The 14065-nt window shown below is 47.7% G+C and overlaps 1 pseudogene; it reads right to left on the bottom strand.

Moving 5' to 3' along the window:
- Window positions 1-6910: 6910 nt before the first annotated feature.
- On the bottom strand, window positions 6911-8231 carry LOC123950316 (annotated as a pseudogene).
- Between the last annotated feature and the right edge of the window lie 5834 nt (window positions 8232-14065).

The following is a 14065-nucleotide window of genomic DNA, read 5'->3' as shown; positions in this document are numbered from 1 at the left end:
TCTTTAAGACTTACTTGGTTGGATTTTGTTTTTTAACATCTCTATCCAGTACCTTTCTTCTGATTTCCAGACATATATACCTGTGTTTTTGACATCTGCCTTTGATTGTCCAAGAGGTTTTCAAATTCAGTGTTCAGAACTGAGCTTTTGGGCACCGGGGTGGCTCAGTTGGTTGGATGACTGCCTTTGGCTCAGGTCATGATCCCGGACTTCCAGGATCGGGTCCCACATCGGGCTCCCAGCTCCTTGGGGAGTCTGCTTCTCCCTCTGACCCTCTCCTCTCTCATGCTCTCTCTCACTCATTCTCTCTCAAAGAAATAAATAAAATCTTTAAAAAACAAAAAAACCGAGCTTTTGGTGTCTACCCGTTGGACCCTTCCACAGTCAACCCCATTGTCTCATTATTCCCACCTAACGCCTTGGTATCATCCTTCCTCCCCTCTTTCTCTTATCCCCTACAGCTAGTTCATGGGCACATTCCGGGGGTTCTGCTCTCACAATATGCTCTGGCCACTACCAGCGGTTCGTCTGATCGCCGCCTCCACTGGTGACCACACTGGTCCAAGCCACTGTCAACTCTCGCTTGGATTATTTCAGTGGCCGCCTGGTCACCCAGATTTTGTCCTTGTCCCACTTTAGTCTATTGTCAACAAAGCAACCAGAGTGATTCTATTAAGACCCTATGTGGGATCATGTAAGTCCTCCGCTCAGAAACCCATGCGCTGCCTGTCTTAGGCTGATGCAAGGCCCCCGCTGGTCTGGCCAACACCCCGACCTTGGACACTCCATCGACGCCCTCCACCCTGGCTGTGCTGAGTTCTCTGGTACTTCTAGAATGTGAGCCATGCTCCTGCCTTAGGGTCTTTGTACTACATCTCTTTTGATGTGGAGCTCTTTTCCACAGATACCTAGATATAGATCATCCCCTTACTGACTTCAGGTCTTTACTAAAATGGCACCTTCTTGTGAGGTTTTTCCAGACAATCTTACCTAAAATTTTAATCTCCCCTAATACTTGCTACTTTTTCCCTACCTAGATTTTTTTTTCTTGTTACCACTTGTCACTACTAATATACAATGTGTTTTACTAATTTATTTTTTAACGTCTGTCTCCTTCGTGGAAATGTAAGTTCCAGAGAGCGGGGATTTTTCTCTGTCTTGTACCTACAGCTGCACCTAAACAGTGTCTGGCATATGGCAAGTATTCATTCATTGAGGGAACCAAGGAATGATTTGTCATTGCTCCCTATCTGCTATGAAGACTAGTTATAATTTCTATTTATTTATGTAGAACATTATTTAACAGTATTATACAAGTACCACATGCTCGCATAGAAGAATTAGAAAATGTGGTTAAGCAAAAAGACAAAAACAAATGTAATGCCTTCATCCATAAATAACCTCCGTGATATTTTAGTGTGTATCCTTCTAGACTTTTCTCACTGTAAAACTATACTTATAGATTAAAAAAAATAGGGTTCTACTATACATATGGTTTTCTAGCCTGCCTTTTAATTATTTAACATATGGCGGAAGTATTCCGCTGTCAATAAATCTACATCTCCATTATCATTTTTAAATAGCCGCATAATAATTCATTGTGTGGGTGTACAGCAGTTTAGTTAACTAATCCTCTTTCTGGACAATTACCCTATACATATAGGTCTCGGGTTGTTGTAAAGGTGTTGGCGGATTTGAACAGCAAGAGATCTAGGAGCAGTTCGCCTCAACAGCTGTTTTCAATTACTTAAAGAAGAAGGATGACAAGTGGTTTGCGGAGTTCCGGAACTAGGACTTGGATTAGTGGATTAACTTGATTTATTCCTTATTTAATTTTTATTTCGTGGATGAACTTTCAATGAAGGTAAACTTCAGCTTGACAGAAATGACTTTGTAAGACTTCTCGAAAATGGAAAAAGCTGTCTTCTTGAGGGTAAACCTTTTGTGGAAGTTTCCAGGGAAAGGCTGGCTGCCCTTGTTTCTGAAATAATTCCTGCTTGGAAGGGAGTTGGGAGTCAACGGTCCTCTGGTTCTGTGACTTCCATAAGCAGAATCTGGGGAAGAGACAAGAGTGAGCCTCTCGTGCTAGTTGTATGGGGGCTAAAGGCTGTGACTTCAGGCCTCCTCCTGTCTCTAGGCAGGAGGCAGGAAAACCAAGTTCCTAAATTTATCTTGCTGTGAGTAGCCTGGGAACTAAGTGAGAAACCAGTAGGGGGTAAGTGTTTAGAAGAGTTTTTCTTCTTCTTGGAATTCTGTTATGTCCTGCTAACCTCACTTTATTCATTTGTTCTAGAGAGTGGGGGGGGGGGTGGAGGGACAGAGGGAGAAGGAGAGAGAATCTCAAATAGGCTCCCTACTGAGCGCAGAGTCAGACACGCGGCTCTATCTCATGACCCTGAGATCACAACCTGAGCCAAAATGGAGAGTTGACTGCTCAACCAACTTAGCCACCCAGGTACCCTGCCCCACCTTCCATTTTTTATCTTTTTAAATCTGTACATTATCCTTTAAATATATATATTTTTCCTTTCCCTCTTTGACTTCATTTTTGATACTAAATGCAAGCCACGGGGTTTAGTAAGTTTGGCTGCGGCCAAAGTGTCTGGGGTCCGGGATGGGTGGTGAGGGGTCACAGACAAGTGTGCAATGGAGGGGCCCTGGGGCCTCTCACTTGCCCTTCCACTTGCCCATCAGAATCGGCCTCCCCCAGCTTCCCACGGTGCTGGCTACACTCCCCATGGGAAGGCTCCTCCTTGCAAATGCCCTCCTCCCTCTCTTGCCATCATGACCCTTCCTGTTCTTGGTAAGTAGACCTCAAAAGACTGAACATTTCTTGTCTCCATTTCTCAGTCGATAGGACCCCTTAGCGGACCTCGCACAAGAAAAACGAAGGAGTAGGGTGAGGATAATTTCCCCTAGCTTCTGGTGTGCCTGCCTAGGCATTCCAGAGCACCTTGAGGAAGGCCCTAGAGCTGGCTTGTCCTACACAGCAGCCCCAGGTCACATGGGCTACCGAGCCCCCAAAACATGCCCAGCAGGAACTGAGAAGTACTGGAAGTCTAAAATACAGACTGAATTTATTTATTTATTTATTTATTTGACAGAGGGAGATCACAAGCAGGCAGAGATGCAGAAGCAGGCTCCCCACAGAGCAGAGAGCCCAATGTGGGGCTTGATCCCGGGAGCCTGAGATCATGACCTGAGCTGAAGGCAGAGGTTAACCCACTGAGCCACCACTGAGCCACCCAGGCACCCCATAAAATACAGACTGAATTTAAATGCTTAGTAGGAACAAAGGAATGTTGAACATCTCATAAATAAATTTCCCTCTTAGTTACACATGGAAACAGTATTTTGAATTTTTGGCTTAAATAAAAATGTACTGTTAAAATTAATTTTCTCTATTTCTTTTTGCTGTTTTAATGTAGCTACCCGAGAATTTAAAATCATGTATGTGGCTTGCATTTTTGCAGCAGCCAACACTTCTACTGAGCAGAGCCGCTCTAGAATTTGCTTGAAGGGTGGTCCCAGTCCTAGCAGCATCAGCGTCTCCTGAGAGCTTCTTAGAAATGCAGAATCTCAGGGGCACCAGGGTGGCTCAGGCAATTAAGCCTCTGCCTTCAGCTCAGGTCATGATCTCAGGGTGCTGGGATCGAGCCCCGCATCGAGCTCCTTGCTAAGCAGGGAGCCTGCTTCCTTCCTCTCCTCCCTGCTTGTGGGTGCTCTTGTTATCTCTGTCATTATCCATCTCTATCTCAAATAAATAAATAAAATCTTAAAAAAAACAAAACAAAAAACAGTAAAGGAAATGCAGAATCTCAGCGCTCTCCGCAGACCTAATGAGTAAGACTCTGTGTTTTATTCAGGTCAACGGGTGATCCGGGTGCACGTGCTAGCCTGAGAAGCACGTCGCCCAGGGGTTCCTGGAGGCTTGTGGTCCTCTCTGCCTCCAGGAACGCACTCGAGCCCTGCAATGTGGATACTAACCACCAAAAAAGGCTTTCTGAATGTTGCCACCCAAATCTTGTTGTCTTTTTCTTTCTTTCTTCCCTTTTTTTTTTTTCAGTCCCCCAGCAGGGATTGGTTGGGTTGAGTCAGACCTCTGCAGTGAGGCTGTCTGTCCTCTGATAACACGTGGCGCGGAGGGCTGGGGCGTGGGCCGGGGTAAAGCAGGTTCTTCAGAGTCAAGGAGGGAGGCGTCCGCGATCCTTGTTTGGTCTCCAGGTAATGGTTAACCTACCATGGAGGAAGAAGCAGTTGAGACGGTGGACTTTAGTTTCTGGTTCTTTTTCTACAAACTTCCGTGGCCTTGGTTTAATTACCCTCCGGTCTTGGAGTACTGCAAACACTGGCAGTAGGCTGGGCCCTTTCATATCCAAGCCTCATGAATGAGGGGATTGAGCCAAGAAGGACAAGGTCTGGGCTCTTCCTTGTGGCCTGGTTTTCTCCCTGTCTCTGAATGAGTCAGACAAGTCATTTAGCTTCGTGGAAACTGTGAGATCTCCCACTGATAAATTACGCATTAGGGTTTTGAAAATAGTAATGAATGAATGACTGAAGTCGATTTTTTTTTAAACAGCTTTACTGAATGTCTCAATGGGTTTGGGATTCCATCACAAAATACCACAGACTGGCTGGCTTATAAACAACAGAAATTTATTCCTCACAGTTCCGGAGGCTGGGAACCCCAGAGGAGGGTGCCGGCAGGGTCAGAATTCTGGGAAAGGCTCTCTTGCAGGAGCGGAGGGAAGCAAGGTCTCTCTTCCCTCTCCTTAGGGCACTGATCCCATTCATGAACATATTGCCCTCCAGGCTCATCTAACCCTTTTTACCTCCCAAAGCCCACATGCAGAGAGTAGGAGTTCAACCTGTGAATTTGGGGCAAACACCAACATTCAGTCCATAAGATCGAGACATAATTTACATGCCATAAAATGCATGCATTTTAAGTGTATGATCTGAGTAGAATTCTCATTATAACTAAGAAGAAAAGTAATGACACTTTCTGAGTCCTCCTTCATTACATTCAATCATACAAAACTGCAGACATTTAACTGTTTTCGTCCTATAATGTAACTCAAACTTACCTCTGAAATGCTGTTTGTCAAAATTCTTTCAGAACAAGAGAATATTTCCCAGAGAAATTTTCAGTTACTGTGATGTTATTATGTTATTCCATCTTTTAAATCTCTCTTCATAGTAAATTGCAGTAGACGCTATTTTACACAAATCTAGAGTTGATATTTCTATTTTTTACAAATAACTCTTTTCATACTATAATTCATTCTACACTTGGAAAATGGATTTTTTTTCATCCAATAAGCAAATCTAATCAACTTTTTCTGATAAAGATTTTTTTTAATATTCAGAAAAAAGAATTAAGAGACCTGAGGGAGAACTAAAATGGATATTTTGCTGTGTGTAGAAATTATCATTTTCATAAAGAAAATAAATATACGTGCAATAAAAAGCAGGGATGTAATCGAGAAATGACTAACACAGCACACAGCAGGTAACAGACCCAGGCTGGCTCATGCCCAGTGAGCTCCTCAGGTTGAAAATGAAATGTGAGTATTTACACTCTTTTTATCTTCTATTCTCACTTTCCTCATAACATAATCGAGAAAACCTGTTTGAGGGATGCAAATACCCATTTCATTTCTATGTGTCTGTGGATATTCTTTTCTTGGTTAGAAAGAAATGTCTTATTCTAGCCTTCAGGTTTTTTTTTTCTTTCTCTTTTTCTTACTTGAAGTATTTTAATATTTTAAAATCATTTTTACCTTTTAACCAAAATGATAAATGGACATGGTTTAAAGTGTCAGGTATTTCAATAAGGCTTATGAAAAGAGAGCTGACCTCGCTGCCTCCCCATTTGCTCTTTCCAGACACAAAGTTTATCAGGTCGTCCCATTTTACAGGTGAGAAAATAGAGGCTTGGAGAGGTCCATTGACACACCCAAGTTCCTGTGGGTAGGAAGTGATGAAACCATGGTAAGAACTCAGAGGTGTTTGACCCCGGAGCTGGAGCCCTGAGCGATAATGCTTCTCAGCTACAGAATGTGTGGGACTCCATGGTTTCTGACAGGAATTTTCGTGAAGTCCTGGCACACATAAGCCATCAGGCAGAGGGAAAGGGAAACATACAAGGTCAGTGAAATCAAGCCTCCCATGACTCCAGGCCGCTGAGGTCTGCCGTTGATTCCGAAGTGCCGGGAGGAACAGGGTTCTTGGCTGCGGATGTCCCCGTCCCTCTCTGTTTGGGGGTCCGTGCTTGGCCCTCCCCCACCATCCCATCCCACGCTCATTCTGCCAATTTGGGCAGGTTTGCGGCCGGCACCCTGTGCCCAAGGCGACTGCTCAGACAGGCGTACCACGAAGGTATCTGAAAAGTTGCCTGAATGAATTTTTGGCAGCAGCATTGAGTGTATAGGGGGGAAAAAGCTTTAAAAATGGGTGTCCAGTAGAAACAAAGTCTTTACAAAAGTGGGAAGAAGGAATCCTCCCCACCCTTGAGTTCTCTGGGGACAGCCTGACACTGTGTGCTTGGCCTCAGGGGGGAGCTCGCAGCACAGGGGTGGCCACGCCCCTGCTCTGTCCTTGGCGGGGGCCCAGGGCTTGCTTCCTTCCACCCATCCGACCTCTTCCCTCCCAGGGCTGCGCTGAAGGGAGTGTTTCCTTCCTTCCTTCCTTCCTTCCTTCCTTCCTTCCTTCCTTCCTTCCTTCCTTCTTTCTTTCTTTTTTAAAGATTTTATTTATTTATTTGACAGAGATCACAAGTAGGCAGAGAGGCAGGGAGAGAGAGAGGAAAGGAAGCAGGTTCCCTACTGAGCAGAGAGCCTGATGCCCGGCTTCATCCCAGGACCCTGAGATCATGACCTGAGCCGAAGGCAGAGGCTTTAACCCACTGAGCCACCCAGGCACCCCTGCCTTTGTATTTCATACAGCTCAGCGCTGGGGGGAGGATCACTCCTAGAAGAGGAGGAAACCTGTAGAGGCAAGTCAGATGCGTCGCCCGGGGAGACTTTGCAGATTTTTAGTCCTCACTTTTCACAAACACCAAAAGACAATTCATTGCTCCTTTTATTTCCCACGAATCAGGCCCCTTACCACCCGGATGTTTAGCAATCTGAGTCAAAGAGATTTGCTCTGTGGTTTTTGTGAGTCTGCCCCAAGAAACCCTCTGAGCTTCATTTCCACTGAAATCACGAACGGTGTGTGTAATGATGGTAAAGTCTTGACAGGGACAAAGCTTTCTTTGGCACACTCACACCCCATACGGTAGGTCCCCACTATGCCTTCAGCCTTAATGGCTTTATACCATTCCTCCCCCCCCTCCTTTCTCCCTCCCTCTCTCCCTCCTTCCATTCCTCCTCCTTCCCTCCCTCTTTCCCTCCCTCCCTTCCTTTCCTTCTTCCTTCCTTCCTTCATTTTCCCAGGCTATTTAATCAAGCTACTTGCAATGTACTCATTTCTGAGAATTCCCCATTGTCGTGACATTGTTTATGTCCAATTTTTTTCTGCATTCGACCTAAAAGGTGTTTCTTCCCGAGAAACTGAACTTTTCTGCTAAATGCACTTGATCCCATAGGAGAATTGGGTTCATAAAACGGATTCATTGCCAACTTTATGTATAAATCACAGACATTGGTAAAGAAGTTCTTTATTCCGTGTTCTTGCCTTTTGTCATGAAGCATAATAAGTCTCACATGACCTGTGGTAAGAAATGCTGAAACAAACCACTCCTTGAACTAGTCCGCAGTTTTCAAGTGCGTGTTGTGCGACAAGCCACATCTTCTCATCTACAAGGTCAAGAGCCGTGTGAGCTCGGAACTGGTTCCGATGACCATGATCATCTTTGGACTCTGTTTCCTGCTGGCAGAAACTCCCTTTCAGAAACTGGATTATCATGGTGGCCAACCTCTGCAAGAAAGAAGCTTCCACACATCGTCTTTAATACGTAGCTGCTGCAGGGACATACCGACGGCGGGAATGGCCAGTCAGGTCCCACCCAGACCCGTGCTCCTAGAGGATGTTGTTCTGATTATTAATGGAAAGAAATCGTGGCCAGAAGGGAAGGCAGCGGGTGAAGAGTCCAGGATTCGATTTCTCTTTTCAGGTTTATTTTGGGCAGGTTGCTGTTTTTCTTAAATTGGTAGTAAATTTTCATTTTTGTATTTGAAACTGCTATTGAGTACTAACCCCCTTAGAATTTTTTTTAAAAAAAAAGAGTCATTTATTTACTTTAGAGAGAGAGAGTGTGTCGGAGGGGGGTGGTGTTGTAGAAGGGAGGGGCAGAGGATCAGCGCACTGGGTGCCGAGTACCCAGCCAGCAACGGGGCTCGAACCCACAACCCATGAGATCATGACCTGAGCAGAAACCATGAGTCAGACGCCCAAATGACTCTTGTCACCCAGGCGTCGTTCCTCCCCACCCCTCACCCCCACAATTTGATAACCGCCCCGTTGTAGTGACTCCGGGTTTGTTCTTTTTGGGCTCTCTGGTCCCTCTCCAGGCCCAAGTTTTACTATTTTCATTCTTGCCCCCCCTCACCTGTGAGTGTGCGTGTGTGTAGACTTTGCCGATCGTGCAGAAGACACTTCTCTGCCAGGACACCTTGTCCCTCGATGATCAGCTCTTCCCTGCCGTGTGCCCTCAGGCTTCCGTTCCACTTCTTCCTGCCACGTGCAGCAGCATCCTTGGAGTGACTTCCCTCCAGGCCCGTCCTGCCACAGACTCGCTGTCCGGCTTCAACCCCAGGCTCCCCGCCCGGGCATCCGCGCCTACCGCACGTCGCTCATCCTTTCGGGACCTCCGGGGCCTTTCGACTTGCACCGAGCAGGCCGGTGGGTCTACGTTTGGCCCGCAGATACAGATGTGTTTTATTTGTCCTCTACAATGTATTAAGGATATTTAAAATGAAGAAAAAATATTTAAACAAAGCAGAAATATGTAACGGTATGTATGTGTACACATATGTATATATCCATACATGATATATGTGTGAGTGTATAAATACGTACACTCCGTGTTTTTCTGGCTTCTCTGAAAGATCCCTGAATTGGGCGGCTCTCATCTGCAGCAGCCAAACCGAGCAGGGGCTGTCCCCTTTAGATGACACGCTCTTTGTCACCACCCCGCCCCACGCCAATTTTTTAATTTCCAGTGACTGACTCACCTGAGTTGCTCTGATGGCTCTTGGAGCCTGGCTGCAAGTTTCCTGGCCGCCTTCTGAATGGCTTCTTTGGGGCCCTAGTGCAGGACGCGACGGCGGGGAGACAGGAGCTGTATTATTGAGGAGGACCGCATTTGTTCCAGGCCTTTCTTGCCAGTGTGGCGTTTTCATGTCCGGGAACTTTGCTCACACTACCTTGAACCTCGCCTGTCCTTCTTCAGTTCTTTACCAAAGAAAGCATCTCTTTCTTCAGGGCCCAGCATACACGGTGCTCCTCACTTCCTTGAGCCTTTTCCTACTCTTCCTCGGCACTGGGAATAAGTCCCTTCTTTGCATGGTGTCTGTTGAGCACTGATCTCGGTGACTGACAGGTGTGTCTTCCCTGCCCTATTTCTGCGTCGCCAAGGCAGGGGTCCCATCCCACTCACCATAGATCACATCCCTCTGTCTCGCTCCCCGGCCTTCTCGTACTGAACGCACTGTCTGGACCCACGCTGAGGACGGGGTGAATGTTTGTGGAACTGAAGTCCTTAGGAAACTTCAACTTTCTATTTTCACATTACTGATCAAGACTCACCACGAGGAAAAGTACTGATTCCCTGAAAGGAGCTGCGGGGCGCAGCTGACCTCCTCACTTGTTGTTTTCAGAATGCCCGGTGTGTCACAGGAGTCCGATCAACAGCAAATAAAGGAAAGAAGAGTACGTTATAGCAAGGACTGGAACCCAAGTCTCCTTATCCTCCGCTGTACGGTGGACAGTCAACCAGATTGCGTCTGCATTGATTGTGAACTGGCATTCTCAATGTCCGCACTGTTCTCCCTCCCGTTAGGGTGTTTGCCTAAAAAAAGAACTACCCAGAGGAAGTTTGCTCCTCCCATCCCTTACTGCAGGAACTTCTTGTAGGATTCAGAAATTGTGGTTTTCTCCATTTGGCCCATCCCATGCTGAGTGGTGCAAGGATGTGGGAAACCTGTAATAATGAAATCAAGAGATGACGCTGTCTTTCCCAGGCATTTTGACACAGAACATCAGCTCTCCTCACTTTACTTCTTAGACCTTTGTTCAGAGAAATCTTCACATCCATCTTCCCGAATTCAACCTTGCTCTCCAAAAACGAGCTCAGCGTTTATTCAAATGCTATTCAAAGGAGAGAGGTTCACACACTGGTTAGTGGCAGGTACCAAAAGACGATTTTTCCCCTGACTTGCTGCATTTCTACCTTATAATTGGGTGGTACGTACATCTGAAAGAGTAACGTTAAAGTTGAAGTCAAGTGTTAAGGAAAAAAAAAAAAGAGAATTCTCATTATAAAAATTCCCTTAACACACTCCTCCTTTTTCCCTAGTTGATTCTACATCATACGTGCTGGTTTCTCATCCTGGAGGAAAGTGGAACTCCTTACTTAGTGGGGATGGGGTGGCAGGTTGGCCCTGCCCAGGGAAGTATTTTTGATATCTTTAGGACTGGGGCATTTGGAGTTCGTTCCAGGAAGATGTTTGCTTCCTGTTGCTTCCTGTTATGAGTTGAATTGTGGCCCCCAACCCCAGCCCTGCCATTCATCTAGTGAAGTCCTAATCCTCTTTACCTCAGAATATGACCTTATTTGAATTAGGGTCATTGCAGGTGTAATTACTTAAGCTGAGACCATATTGGAGTTTGGCTTCCAATACAATATGATTGTGTCCTTATAAAAAGGGGAAGTTTGGAGACAGACGCACACAACTGCAAGAACACTGTGTGAACAAGAAGACGGAGATCGGGGTTGTGGGTCTATCCACCAAAGATGGCAGGTAAAGGGCCCAAAGCTAGGCAAGAGTCACGGAACTGACTCTTCCTCATGGCCAGCAGAAGGAACGAACGCTGCCTGCACCTTGACCTTGGACTTCCAGCCTCCAGAGCTGTGTGACAGTATGTTTCTATCGTTTAAGCCCCCTCAGTGGGTGGTACTTTGTTTTAACAGCCCTAGCAAACTCACACTTCCCTTTTCAGTTCTCTTCCAAAAAGAATGGCTTGCAAAGTTGAGGTGTTTACTTGAAGGCTTGGCGGGAAGATTCGTGAGGGAAAGAAAATTCTAGTTTCTCTCTTCCTGGCGTCAGTCCTATATCCTTTGCTAGCTGCAGTGCACAGCGGTTAAGGGTGAGGGCCCTTGAGCTGGACTTGAATCTTGGCACCCCTCGTGCTTATTCCCTTCCTTGTGCTTTGATTTCCTGATACATACAAATAGGGGATACAAGGAGACCACCTCCGTAGGGTTGCTGTGCCGTGTGAATGAGATAAATTACAAAGCATAGAGTGCTCAGCACATTGTAAATGCACAAGAAGTCAATGTTCGCTCCTATTAGTATTCTACTACTAGGGGTTTTTTTGGGGGGTTGTTGTTTGTTTTGTTTGTTTGAAGTAGGCTCCACACTCAGCGTGGAGCCCAACATGGGGCTTGAACTCAGGACCCTGAGATCAGGACCTGAGCTGGGGGGGGACCTGGGTGGCGCAGTCCGCTGGGTATATGACTCTTGGTTTCGGCTTAGTTCGTGATCTCAGCGTCTCGGCATCGAGCTCCGCGTAGGGCTCCCTATTTGGCATGGAGTCTGCTTAGGACTCACTCCCCCTCTCCCTCTGTGCACCCCTCCCTGTGCTCTCTCTCTCTTTCTAAAATAAATAAATCAATCTAAAAAAAAAAAAAAAGGAAAGACCTGAGCTGAGATCAGGAGTTGGAGGCTTACCTGGCTGAGCCACCCAGGTGCCCCCACTTGTGTTTCTTAATGGAATCTCCTCTGTCGCTCTCAAGTCAGCCTGTTTGAGGCTGGGCCCATCCTTTCAGCCCTCTTTGGGTCTCTTCACAGGACCCACCCACTCAGGGGACCTGAGAAAAACAGGTGAGACAGTTTATCTAGGGAGGTGGCTCTCGGCAGTTTCTGCCTCCGTGTTATCAGGGGAACTTCCTAGAAATGCGGATTCTTAGACTCCGCCCAGACCCACTGAGGGGGAAACGCTGGGGCGGGACCGGAATCTGCTCCAGGTGATTCTGACGCGTGCAAGCTTGAGAGCCGCTGGCGCCAGATGGCCGTCCTGCTTCTCCGCACCGCAGCCGCCTTTCCCGATGGGCCTTCCTTCCCCCGTTCCCGGACGCCCTCTCACCAGGCCCGTCCGGTGATACCTGCTCCCACAATGGGAGGCGGGAACACTGTTTATGCCCCCAACCCCAAGCTGGTTCTCTGCATCTGAAAGGAGACGGCTTTCTCTGGCAAGGACCACACGGGAGAAACATCTGCTTTCCTTCGGACTCTGGATGTGACTCTGTCCCCACTGCACGCAGGAACCAGGCGTCGATCCGCCCAGGAGCTCAGGGGTGACTATCAGTCCCGTGCCAGGTAGGTCTGCCGGGGCGTTGACTGACGGGAGGCAGGATGGCAATCCCTTGATGACTGACCGATTGCTTCGTGCAGACCCTTCTCTTGAGGCAAGCGAGGGCTGGCTGCGGCACGAACATCACTTGTGCTCCGACTGTGCGGAACTGACCCACACTCAGCTTCCCGAGGCAGTGGGAGACTTGGGCCCACTGCGCTGGCCCTGCCACTGTGGCTCATGGCCCATCTCCCATCCTTCACGACATTTTCTTCCTGGCGTGAAGTCACCCGGGCCCTGCCATGCCCCCTTGGCTTGTGACACGGTGCCTCCCGAGTTCTTTCACATCTCAGTCTACTGTGAACCTTCTAGAGGTCTTTTCTAGTCCTCACCCTAGTCCAGGCCTGACGTGGGTGGGTGTGGCAGGGTCACCTCCCCGAGTGCACTGTGGTCCAGGCAGGCTTGGGACCTCAGCGTGGGCCGTGCCGACTTGTCTCCGCCACGCCCTGCATTCACCTCCCAGGACGCACCGAAAGCCCCAGTCTTTCCCACACTCCATGTCCTCCTGTCTCTGTCCCACATCCATCCCGCACCTGCTCTCACCTGCCATCAGTGTCTTTGGAATCAGGCACATGGCCCCTGTCGCAGTCCCCTCCCTCTGCCCCCGTGCCTAGGGGCTCAGCTGAGTCTCGGCGTTTTTTGCAATACCCGTGCAAGCATATTTGAACGCAGGTGGCCAACAGCTTCTCTGCAAGACTGCTTTCCACCTTCACCAGAGATCGCTATTCTAGACTCTTCGGGAAGTATTTGCAAGTTAATAGGAGGCTCTTGATTATCAAAAGCCTTCCTGTGTCAAAGTAGTAAATGGTTTAGGGGGAAATCCGATTCACTAAGCCAGGCTGTGGCTACTGGAGGCCCTTCCCCAGGGCTGACCGCTAACCTCGGGCCCCACTTTCTTGCCTACTCATTCAGGGAATTGGTCATTCTGTCTTAGGGGGAGTATTGCACAGCCTGTTTATTTTTTTAAATTTTTGGTGACAGTTTTATTGGGATGTAATTCGTAAACTATAAAAAACCTTTTGAAAAGTTGATTTCTTTCTAGTAATCACTATACCCAATGTGGGGCTTGAAGCCACAACCCAGAGATCAAGAATCATACATTCTTCCAACTGAGTCAGCAGGTGCCTCTAAAGTCTACTCTTTTAAAGTTATTTATTTAAGAGAGAGAGAGAGAGAGAGATGTGCATGAACAGAGGGGCATGGGTAGAGGGGTGGGGGGGAGGGGAGAGGAGAGGCAGAGGGAGAGAGAATCTCATGCAGATTCCCTGCCCGGCAGGAGGCCTGACGTCCGGGCTGGATCCCAGGACCCTGAGATCATGACCTGAGCTGAAACCAAGAGTCGGACGCCCAGCTGGCTAGTATGGGGGCGCCTGGGTGGCTCAGTGGGTTCTATCTGCTGGATATCTGCCTTTGGCTCAGGTCAGGATCCCAGGGTTCTGGGATCGAGTCCTGCATTGGGCTTCCTGCTCCGCCAGAGGCCTGCTTC

Source organism: Meles meles, chromosome 9 (assembly GCF_922984935.1).
Source record: "Meles meles chromosome 9, mMelMel3.1 paternal haplotype, whole genome shotgun sequence".
NCBI lineage: Eukaryota > Metazoa > Chordata > Mammalia > Carnivora > Mustelidae > Meles > Meles meles.
The sequence above is the reverse complement of the archived record's forward strand: the minus strand, read 5'-3'. Positions and strand labels throughout refer to the sequence as shown.